Here is a 10846-nt window from a genome sequence, read left to right on the forward strand (position 1 = left end):
AGAAGAAATGGACAAATTTCTGGACAGATATGACCTTCAAAAATTGAACCAAGAGTATATAAAAAACATAAATAAATCAATAACGAGCAAACAATTATAAAAAGTGTCCCCAAAATAGTTTAGATCACCTCACTGCTGAATTTTATCAGACTTTTAAAGAACTAATATCAATGCTCCTCAAATTATACCATAAATAAGAAGGGAGGGAATTTCTTCCAAATCCTGTCTATAAAGCCAGTATTGCTCTGCTACCAAAACCTAGTAAGGAGGACACACACACACACACACACACACACACACACACACACTATCCTTGATGAACATAGATGTAAAAATCCTCAATAAAATACTAGCAAACCAAATTTAACACAATATTTAAAAGTCATACACCATTAACAAGTTGGTATAATTCCAGGGATGCAAGGATGGTTCAACACGCACAAATCAATAAATATAATATGCCATGTAAGTAGAATCAAATATAAAAAAATACATGTCATCTCAATAAATTTAGAAAAAAACTTCAACAAAATTCAACATTCCTTAATGATAAAAAGCCTTGAATAAATTAGGTACAAAATAATCAGACCTCAACATCCTAGACTGTGTTTGACAATCCATAAATATCATACTAAATGGGGGTGGAGGCAGCAAAAGCATTTCAGCTACAGTCTGGCTGGGCACAAATCACGAGCCACTGAAGCAGGGACAAACTTTATTTTTGAACTGCAAGAAAACATTTCACACATGCTCCCGGGGAATTCTCCCAAACGCCACGCAGCTTGTCCAGGAACCCCCAGCCGGAAATATCTCTCCCGGAAATCCCTCCTCCTGCACTTCCCCAACCAATGGGAACTCTCGGGTAATCCCCGGGAATCCCCACGAGAACTCCAAAGTAGCAGCCGAGGCATTACTGCCTCTCCTGTCAACCAACACTGTTGGCAAAATGCCAGGGGCCATACAGACTCGGCAGTGGCTCTCAGCACATTTCCTCTAAAATCAGAAATAAGACAAGGATGTCCTCTCTCACCACTTTTATTCAGTATAGTACTTGAAATTTTAGCCAAAGCAATTAAGCAAGAGAAGAAAAAAAAAAGTGATATAAATAGAAAAGGGGAAACTAAAATTATCCCTGTTTACAGATGATATTATTCTCTACTTAGAAAAATCTAATGATTCCACCAAAAGATTCTTAGAACTAATAAATTCAACAAACTAGTGGCATAAAATTGCATATGAAAATCACTAGTTTTTCTACATTCCAATAATGAACTTACAGAGAAGGAATTCAAGAAAGAAATACCATTCACAATATCCACTCAAAAAATTATCTAGGAATAAGGCTAACTAAAGATCTGAAAGATCTCAATGATGAAAATTACAAAACACTGAGAAAATAAATTGAAAAAGACACTGGAAGGTGGGAATATCCCCCAATTCTTAGATTAGGAAAATTAACATGGTGAAAATGTCTATACTATCCAAAGAAATCTACGAACCCAAGGCAATTCCCATCAAAATACCAATGACATTCTTCACAAAACTAGAAAAAATAATCCTAAAATTGAAAAAACTTCATGTGGAACCACAAAAGACCCTGAGCAGCTAAAGCAATCCTGAACTAAAAGAACAGTAGTACAGGAATTATAACAACTGATTTCAACACATACTACAGCACTATATAGTAAAAACAGAATGGAATTGATATAAAAACACACAGAGAGACCAGTGGAACAGAGCAGACAACCCAGAAACAAAGCCATGCAGCTAAGCCAACTGATTCTTGCCAAAGGTGCCCAAAAACATACATGAAAGAAAAGACATCTTATCAAAAAAAAAAAAAAAATCATCCTGAGAAAACTGGATATCCACATGTAGAATATGGAAAATAAACACCTATTTATCACTCCTAACAAAAATGACTCAAAATGGATGGAATAGCACAATGTAAGACTTGAACCTTGGCAACTACTTAAAGAAAACATAGGGGAATTACTGAGAGCCACAGCCCAGAATGACACCTGGCATATTGCCAGAGGGAATGGTTGAAAGGTGACTCCAGCGAACCATTGAGATGATGATTTGAGTTAAGCTGTATATAATTGCTGTGATGCTGGATTGATTGAGTTGTATATGGACCCTGCTCCAGGAATAGGGCGGCTCTGGTGGAGTTCCCGTGCAGTTCCGCAGGGGTTTGGGAAGATTAGGCGCTGCGGAGCCAGGTGGAAAGTGTGTGTTCCCGTGTAGTGTGTGTGCAGTGCCGGTGAGAGTTGGGGAATAAAGAGTTGCTGTTTGAACCTACAAGGCTTTGTGGCAGCTCAGTTATTTGTGCCCAGCCAGACTGCGGCAGGAAATGCATTGAGATATTGGCACAGGCAACAATTTCCTGCATATAACTCCAATAGCTCAGGAAACAAAAGCAAGAATTGACAAATGGAATCATGACACATTAAAAATCTTCTTCACAGAAAAGGAAACAATCAACAGGGTGTAGAAACAACCTACATAATGAGAGAAAATCTTTGTCAGCTATTCATTTGACAGAGTATTAATATACAGAATATAAAAGGAACACAATAATCTTGATAAAAATACAAATAATTCAATTTAAAAATGGATCAATTATCTGAATACACCTTTCTCAAAAGAAGAAATACAAATAATTAATAGGTCATAAAAAAAGGCTGGATATCATTGCAAATCAAAACTACAATGAAAAGCTTTTACACTCTAATCAGAATGGCTATCACCACCCCCTCCCCAAAAGCTGACAAGAGTCAAGTAAAAGGAACTCTTCCTTGTACACTGTTAGTGGAAATGTAAATTAGTATAGCCACTGTAATAAACAATATGAAGATTCCTCAAAAAATGGAAACTAGAACTATATATATATATATATATATATATATATATATATATATATATATACCCAGAGGAAATAAAGTCTGCACACAAAAATGATACCTGGGTGGCCATGTTTATTGTGGCACTATTTGCAATAGCAGTATTCTATTGTATATATATGCCCATCAACAGGTGACTGGATGAAGAAAATATGGGATATATACACAATAGAAATATTCTCAGCTGCAAAGAAGAATGAAATAAGCCAGAGACAAAAAATAGAAGTATTGCATGTTCTCCCTCATATGTGGAAACTAAAAAAAGATGACTTGAAAGTAGAAAAGGGATTACTAGGGACTTGGAACAGTGCCAAGAGGGAAGGGTGGAGGAGAGGAGGGAAAGAGTAGGAGGAAGAATAGATTGATATATGAATGTATAAAAACATTACAGTGAATCCCCTTAACTTACACAATTAATATGTTTATAATAATAATAACAATAACAACTACAACAACAATAATAATTTTAAAATAAATTCAGATTTTCCGACTATATAACTTTGTAAGGGTCCGGCGAACGTCGGAGGAAGAGACCACCAAGAGACCAACTCATGCAATTTGCAGAAGGGGGTTTATTGAGAATCCAGCGAGTTGGGGCTCCATGCTCACTCAACAAGAGAGAGCGGCCCAGAGCTCCAAGCAGGGGTTGAGCAGTGCTTAAGTACACTTTTTGGGGAGGGCAGGAGCTTTGCATACATCAGAGCAAATCATCGAGGCGCAGGAAAATCAAACGACAATTCCTGAACATGATTAGTACATTCATTGGCGGGAACAGGTCGGGCTGGAGTGATAGGTCAGCCCTAAGGAGGGGGGTACATTCAAACTGATTGGTTCGGGCCCTGAATGCCTACGTGCCAAGCTGCACAGGGTCCAGGTTATTTAATAACTAAATGGTCAGTACCGGGCATTGTCTTAACTGCCTCAGGAATTTCAGGTTCTGTGTGCAGTTCAGAAACTTTACAATACCTAGTCTTTTGCATTTTAACTCAGGCTTTGCAGCTTAGAAACTTTACCCTTTCACTTAGGATAAGTTACTTAACCTCCTGGGCTTCAGTATACCTTATTTACAAAATGGGAAAAACTAGTATCCATTACCCTATAAGGTGTTTGTGAGACAAAATGAGAAGAATCCAGAGAATAGGCTGACAGCTAATAAAGTCACTCAGTCATTTGTTGTTCATGCATTATTCTGCCAAGGAAGAACTTGGTAACAAGCTGGGCTCCAGTAGATGCCCAGTAGGCTATTTCCTGTAGAATTTTTGCACATCAGGCTAGTAATGGTGATCTGAGTCCATCTGTACTCAGTTATCACGGGTTAAGGGAGGTGCTCATCCCCACCAACCCAGGAAGCTAGAAGGGAGTCACCTACTGGGTGCCACAGAGGTCTCTGGAGTGACTGGAGCTGAAGCCTCTGGAGCAGCAGTGACTGAAGCAGTGGTTGTCATGGCAACTAAAACAGGATGGTGTTTGCTGTGGCAGCAGATGTAGTCACAGAGAAAGCAGAGTGTCCTGAACAGATTTTTTTTGGGGGGTGGGGGTGGCTTCTAGAGCATCTGTAGCTAAAGTGGTAATTGCCATCACAATTTATGAAGCTTCATCTCCTGGAGTGGTGGCTGGTGGCTGGAGTGGGCTTCCTGTGCAGGAATACTGAAGAGGAAGCCTCTAGCCAGAGTAGATGATGTGATAGTTGCCAATCATGACAGCCCTTCCAGTGCAGAGACAGCAGCAGTGTACTGGATCACTTCTACACCTTGTTCCATGGCCCAGCATAGCCTCCTGGCTGCACCCTGGGGCAGTGGCTGTGGCTGATTGTCAGCCAAGGGAAGTGGCTGGGTACAATGGTGCCTGGTCCCACAGCTCCAGGCAGCTTCAGCCATCTGAAATAGCAACCTATGTACAAACACACACACAAAGCACATTTTTTTAAAAGGCAGAAAAACACATTTTGGGGAGGGTTGCTCCTTTCTAGTGTGTTTCATTGTCCTTGCTGTCTTCCTCCAAAAGTTTCAAGTTTCTGTTCTAAATATCCTCCCAGTTGTTATCTGTCTCTAATTATTTTCCTATCCTCCCAAAATTTCTAGAATGAATGATCTAAAATCGTTAGCCACATGTCTTTTCTATCTTCTCATCACTCAATTTCATTAAATCTGGTTTTCATTACAATTTCATCTAAATACCACCTACCAAATTTAGTTGGAAGTCTCTGAAGGTTTTAACACTTTAATACTAATTTTCATACTGAAAAGTCTCCTCCTTACCTTTTAAACTGTGTCAATTTCTCAGTGCCCATGTTACTTTGATAACCTTTCATGCCTATTGCCTGTATATCCACTCTCTGCCCCCTTAAAAATAGATAATTTCTTAAGGTTTATCTCTAACCTATTTTAATTCCTAAATTGTCCTTAGTGATCTAAACTCTGGATCTCCTGTTGTAAGGGTCCGGTGAAGCGTCGGAGGAAGAGACCACCAAGAGACTAACTTTATGCAATGTGCAAGAGGAGTTTATTGGATCCGGTTCAGCGCGCTGAGTCCCCAGGCCAGCTCGCACAAAAAGGAAGAGCAGCCCAGGGCCCAGAGCAGAGGTTAAGCTGAGCTTAAGTACACCTTTTGGAGAGGGCGGCGGTGGGGGGGGTGGGGGGGGTGGGCTTTGCATACATCAGAACAAATCAACAGGAGATGCGGGAAAATTGAACAACAACTCTGAGTCAAGATTAGCACATTTACTGGCGGGAACAGATTGGATGGGGGTGATTGGTTACTTTTAAGTGGGGGGGAATATTTAAACTGATTGGTTCTGGGCCCGTGGTGCCTAGTGCCAGGCGACTCAAAGTCCCAAGTTATCAGACCACCAGAGGAGTCAGTGAGAATGTTTACTGGGGCAGCTCCGGTATTGTCCTAACAGCTACAGAGATCAAAGGCTCCGGGGTAGCCAAGGAATTTAACATAACAATGGTCTCTTACTTTACAACCCAAGCCTTGCAGTTTAGAAACTTCACAATGTCTGATCTTTTACACTTTTACTCAGGCTCTGGGCTTAGAATCAGCTTAAAAATTTCACCTTTACACTGTCATGTGGATAAATCATCTGTAACCTTTCTTAAATTTTAGAGATTTTTTGTAACAATATGCTGGCAACTCGTACTTTAAGTGTTCATCCCAATAGAACTCATAGGTTTTTATGTCCCACATACTCAAAACTAACTTCACTCATTTCTTTAAGCAGAACTATCACTCTCATTTACTCTTAATCCTAAAACCTTCATATTATTTTTAATTACTTCAATTCTTTCCTTCATCTCAAACCCACAAGTAAATAACTGCAAAGTCCTACAGATTTCCCAGCTGCAAAACTTCTTGCATTCATCCCTTCTTTTCATTTCTACAAACCCACATGCTATTTGAGGACCTTAATACCTCTAGCTTTCTTCTTCTAAATTGGCTTACTTACCTTAATTTCCGCTATTTTCATCTCTTACAATTTCCCTACACATGCCTATAATCTCTAACTTAGTGGCTCTTGCCTGGTTGGGCTTTAAAAAGCATCAGGGACATTTCTGAAATGAAAGGCTGGGACTTCTCCCAGAGATTCCAAACTAGCTGACTGGGGAAGTGGGGTCTAGGCACAGGCCTCTGTTCATTGTTGTTGGTGACACAACATACAGTGTAATTTAGGCTGATAAACACAGTTAAACTAGAACTGATTTTTCTCAGACATACACCAGGGTTTCTTACATCATATTTCCTCAGTTCTTTTTGTCTGCTATATTTGGGTCCACTGTGGACAACTATTAAGCCATTTTGCTCCAGCAAATGTGTTCAATCTCTGCACTCCCCAGTTCTCACCCTTCTTCCTTCTAGCCATTTCCCACCTGTAATAGGTATCAAATAATTACTTATAAGGTTTACTTTATTTTGGTGACTAAATCTTGACTATAAATAAGTAACTTCTCTGAACCTGGATTTCTTTTTCTTTTTCTTTTTTTCTTTTTTTGTCCCTAAAATAAAAAGAGTAGGTTACATAGCCTCTTGATTCATGGTTATTTTATCAAAATTAATTCTCAGACTATTGGTGAATGATGCTTTAATTATACTTTGCCTAAATACCCAGTTTAAAACAGTTCTAAACTGGGCACCATGCTGTAATCCCAGCAACTTCGCAGGCTGAGGCAGGAGGATTGTAAATTCAAGACCAGCCTCAACAACTTAGCAAGGCCATAAACAACTTAGCAAGACCCTGTCTCAAGAAAGGGCTGAGGAAGTAGCTCAGTGGTAAAGTGCTCCTGGGTTCAATCCCCATTACCAAAAAACAAACAAACAATAAAAAACCATTCTAACTTCTCTGATAGTTTTTGAAACTAGAATTATCACCACATCTAGTGTATTACAACTCAACTGTGAAGATATCCACATGCACCAAAAGATAAGATCACTATCTTTCTGCCTTACTATGCATGTATGGCTTCTCTTTGATTTTTCCTCCACCTTCATCATAGCACATTTGTTTTGGTTATACTTCCCAGCCAGGTGTTTAATGCTGAGTAAATGGCCCCTATTTTAGCCCAAAATCAACCTTTTTCCTTCCTATTGTCAGTCAGGGCTCCTCCAGGGTTACTTTTTAGGGTCTTGAAAGGAGCCTGTGATTTCTTCAATCTCCCCATAATCCCACTGCTCAGGAGGTTGAGTGACTCACCAGAGTCATTTTGTCCCCTAAGCATTGACTGACTTTAGAGGTGAAGGCCAACATATTTGCTGTCTTCTTAGTCCTTGTGTTCTCCCTGGCTTTGGCCTTCAAGTCTCTGTTGCTAAACACCAGGAAGACCAGTTCCACCAGTCTGAAGTCATTGTCAACTCAGTCCTATCTGTCCTATAGGTGATGGTTAGCATCTAATCCTTTGCAGTAACACCAGTTTCTAATTTTTACCAAAGATGTTCAAAGAAAACCAAATTTGTCTATAAAATTAGTCTAGCTTTATCAAAAATCTGCATCTAAGAGTACTTGTTAGAATCCTTTCCAGGAAAAGAAAGATGGTGGTGGAGAGCAATCACATGAAAAACAAAAGGAGGTCAGTAGAATAAAGGAATGGAGCAGGGGGAAGGGGTGGAAGAGGGAGGGGGAAACACTGGGGAAGGATACTGGCCAAATTGTATTTTTATATTGGTGCATGTATATAACATTCTACCATTGCGTACTGCTATAATGCACCAATAAAAACAGGAAAAAAACCTAAAAAAAAAATAATTATTTTCAGGAATCTGATTACAAATGGAAAAAAAACAGGACTGTGGGTAACAAAAGACTTAAAAGAGACATAACTGAAATTATGATGGTAGTTTAGCAATTGACAAAACAATTTAGTTGTTTCAGTGTTTTAGGATAACAATTATCACTGAGAGTATCAAACCAGACCACCAGACTTTCAGTGGGTTATTTTTTTTTATTTTAGAATACCCTGTAGATGTTTTCTTAATTATAGCCATCACACATATAAATTACACATATAAATTAATTACACATATAAATTTCCTTTCATAAGACTTATTCTTCACAAACCTTTTGCAACTTGCTTAGACCCTCTAAATAACATTCTATTAATGGAGGCAAAAGTTATGTTAATTCTGAATAAGCCAGGTAATTTTCTAAAACTTTCATCAAAACAGAAAGTGGAGGATGGATAAAGATTTCAGGCTTTGCAAAGGAACATTATAATGTTCTCACAGAAAGAAACTGATATATCAATACATTCCAACTTTGGAGTTAAAAAAGGCCTACAACAAAATACCAGTCAATTTTTTGTTCCCAGGAAATTCTGCAATAGCATACCCCCAAAACTACTTCAAAGAGCAAACCAAAAAATTTAAATATTAGGGGAAAAGAAGTGAAGGAAAGTGAATGACTGTGCAGTTTGTGCCAGCAAGTGATATTTTTTTTCTCCTTAATTAAGAGAGGGCTGGTGAGAATATAGCATAAAGACCGGACAGAGATCACAGGAGGAGAAATATGATAACCAGCACATAGTCAAAACTTACCCAGCTTGGTCTGTTTACTCAACATTTAATTTTAACCACTTTGCCAGTTTAAAATCAGATAGCAGCTGGGCTTTTGATGTTGCTGTTTCTGTTCCTTTGATCCCAGAGCCCCATGAGAATTAAACTACGTGGATGGGATCTGGCCTGGTCTGGGGAGAGAAAGTTCTAATCTCAGGGCCCTGGTTGCTTTTTGAGGGGAATGAATAAATAATAAGTGGCTCCAGGAGGTGACCTCCGCACAGCCTCTCAACACAGCTGAGCAGATGCGCTTCATCTGGTTTGCCCGTGGGGCATCAGCCTGGGTGACGCGACTGGCAAAGCCTCTGCTCATTGGTGGCCCAGGCTCCTCACTTGCCGCCTATTAGCTGAACGGCTTGTCACTCCCATGGCCTTGGGCCGCCCCAGCCTGCCAACTCTCTGAATCCCAGTGTCTGTCACCTTAGAGTCTGTCACTTTAGAGTCTGTCTGCCACAACTGGGTAGTTTCTATGAAACTGGCTACAATGTTATCATAATTCACAAGTCCCCCCAAAATTCAGGTGCCTGCTTAATAAGTAAAGCAGAACTTTGTAACTGGAATCCCAGCACTTAATCCCTCTGACAGGGAATCCACAAGAAGAACCATTGAGAGAGGCTTTTCAAAGTAATCTGTGTCTTGTGCTCACCTTTTTAAAAGTGTAATCTCACAATGGTGCACCTTTTATCATATAAGCCACTCAACAATGAATTGACAGTTCAGGTATTTATCAACCATTCACACTTATTACTATCAATAGGCATCTGATATTATTGACTATTGGAATGGCCTTCTCAATTATTTGCTAAAAAAAGAAGAAGAGGAGGAGGGGGAGGGAGAGGAGGAGGAGGAGGAAGAGGAGGAGGAGGAGGAGGAGGAGGAGGAGGGAAAAAGAAAAAAGAAGAAAGAAAAGAGTTATTCTGCTTGCAGGAAGATGGAGTAGACATAAATTACCCCATTTCTCCTATTATGTACAACTAAAAATCCTGGACTTATATAAGAAGCAATGTAAGAAGAATCTGAAAGGTTGCCAGAAGAAAGTAGACCAACTAGAAATCTCAGAACTCAAGGACTGACATTATGGTGAGTTTCTGGGTTTGTTTTTGTTTCATAATCCCAGACTTAAAGCTGAAAATACCAGCGACTTCAGCTGTAGACTATTGTTTGAATACAGTACTATAATTCTACAAAATGTTAACAAAAGGAAGCATGATATCTCTTTATATTATTTCTATCAACTACTTGTGCTTTTTCTAAAATTACCTCAAAATAAAAATTTTTATTTAAAAATATGGTTCTAACTCTGTCTCCCTCACCTTCTTTCTCCCAGTCCACACAACTTTATAAAGCAATTTTGTCATTGAATGGAGCCCCCCTAGGGAGAGATCATCTCCTGCTGCTTCCTATATAATGTTCTGGATGAAGGAGGCGAAAGATTATCCAGAAGTATTTTCAAAATTCATGACTCTGTCCTGAGCATTCTTAGGCATGAGGTGTCACTCATTCCCTTAATGACAACACTGGCCAGCTGGGATGGCACACTTTCCAGGTGACAGCATGACCTGGTACATTGACATGGTAATAGATCACACTGAACACTTGAATGAACACTTGACAGAGTACTCTGCTCACCGATTCCACGCACAGTAGCCTGTGCTGACCCAACTGGGGGACACAAGGGATCTCTGTGTATTAAGATGTGCTGTCCCTCTTGCACCTGACCTTCTGGACAAAAGGGATTAGTGTGAAGAGGAGATGACTGGAATAAAGGTAAAGTTATGGACACACTGGGTTTTTTTTTAAGTACTTTTCAGTTGTCAATGAACCTTTATTTTATTAATTTATGTGTGGTGGTAAGAATCTAACCCGGTGCCTCACACATTCTAGGCAAGAGCTCTACC

Source organism: Callospermophilus lateralis, chromosome 10 (genome assembly GCF_048772815.1).
Source record: "Callospermophilus lateralis isolate mCalLat2 chromosome 10, mCalLat2.hap1, whole genome shotgun sequence".
Taxonomy (NCBI): Eukaryota; Metazoa; Chordata; class Mammalia; order Rodentia; family Sciuridae; genus Callospermophilus; species Callospermophilus lateralis.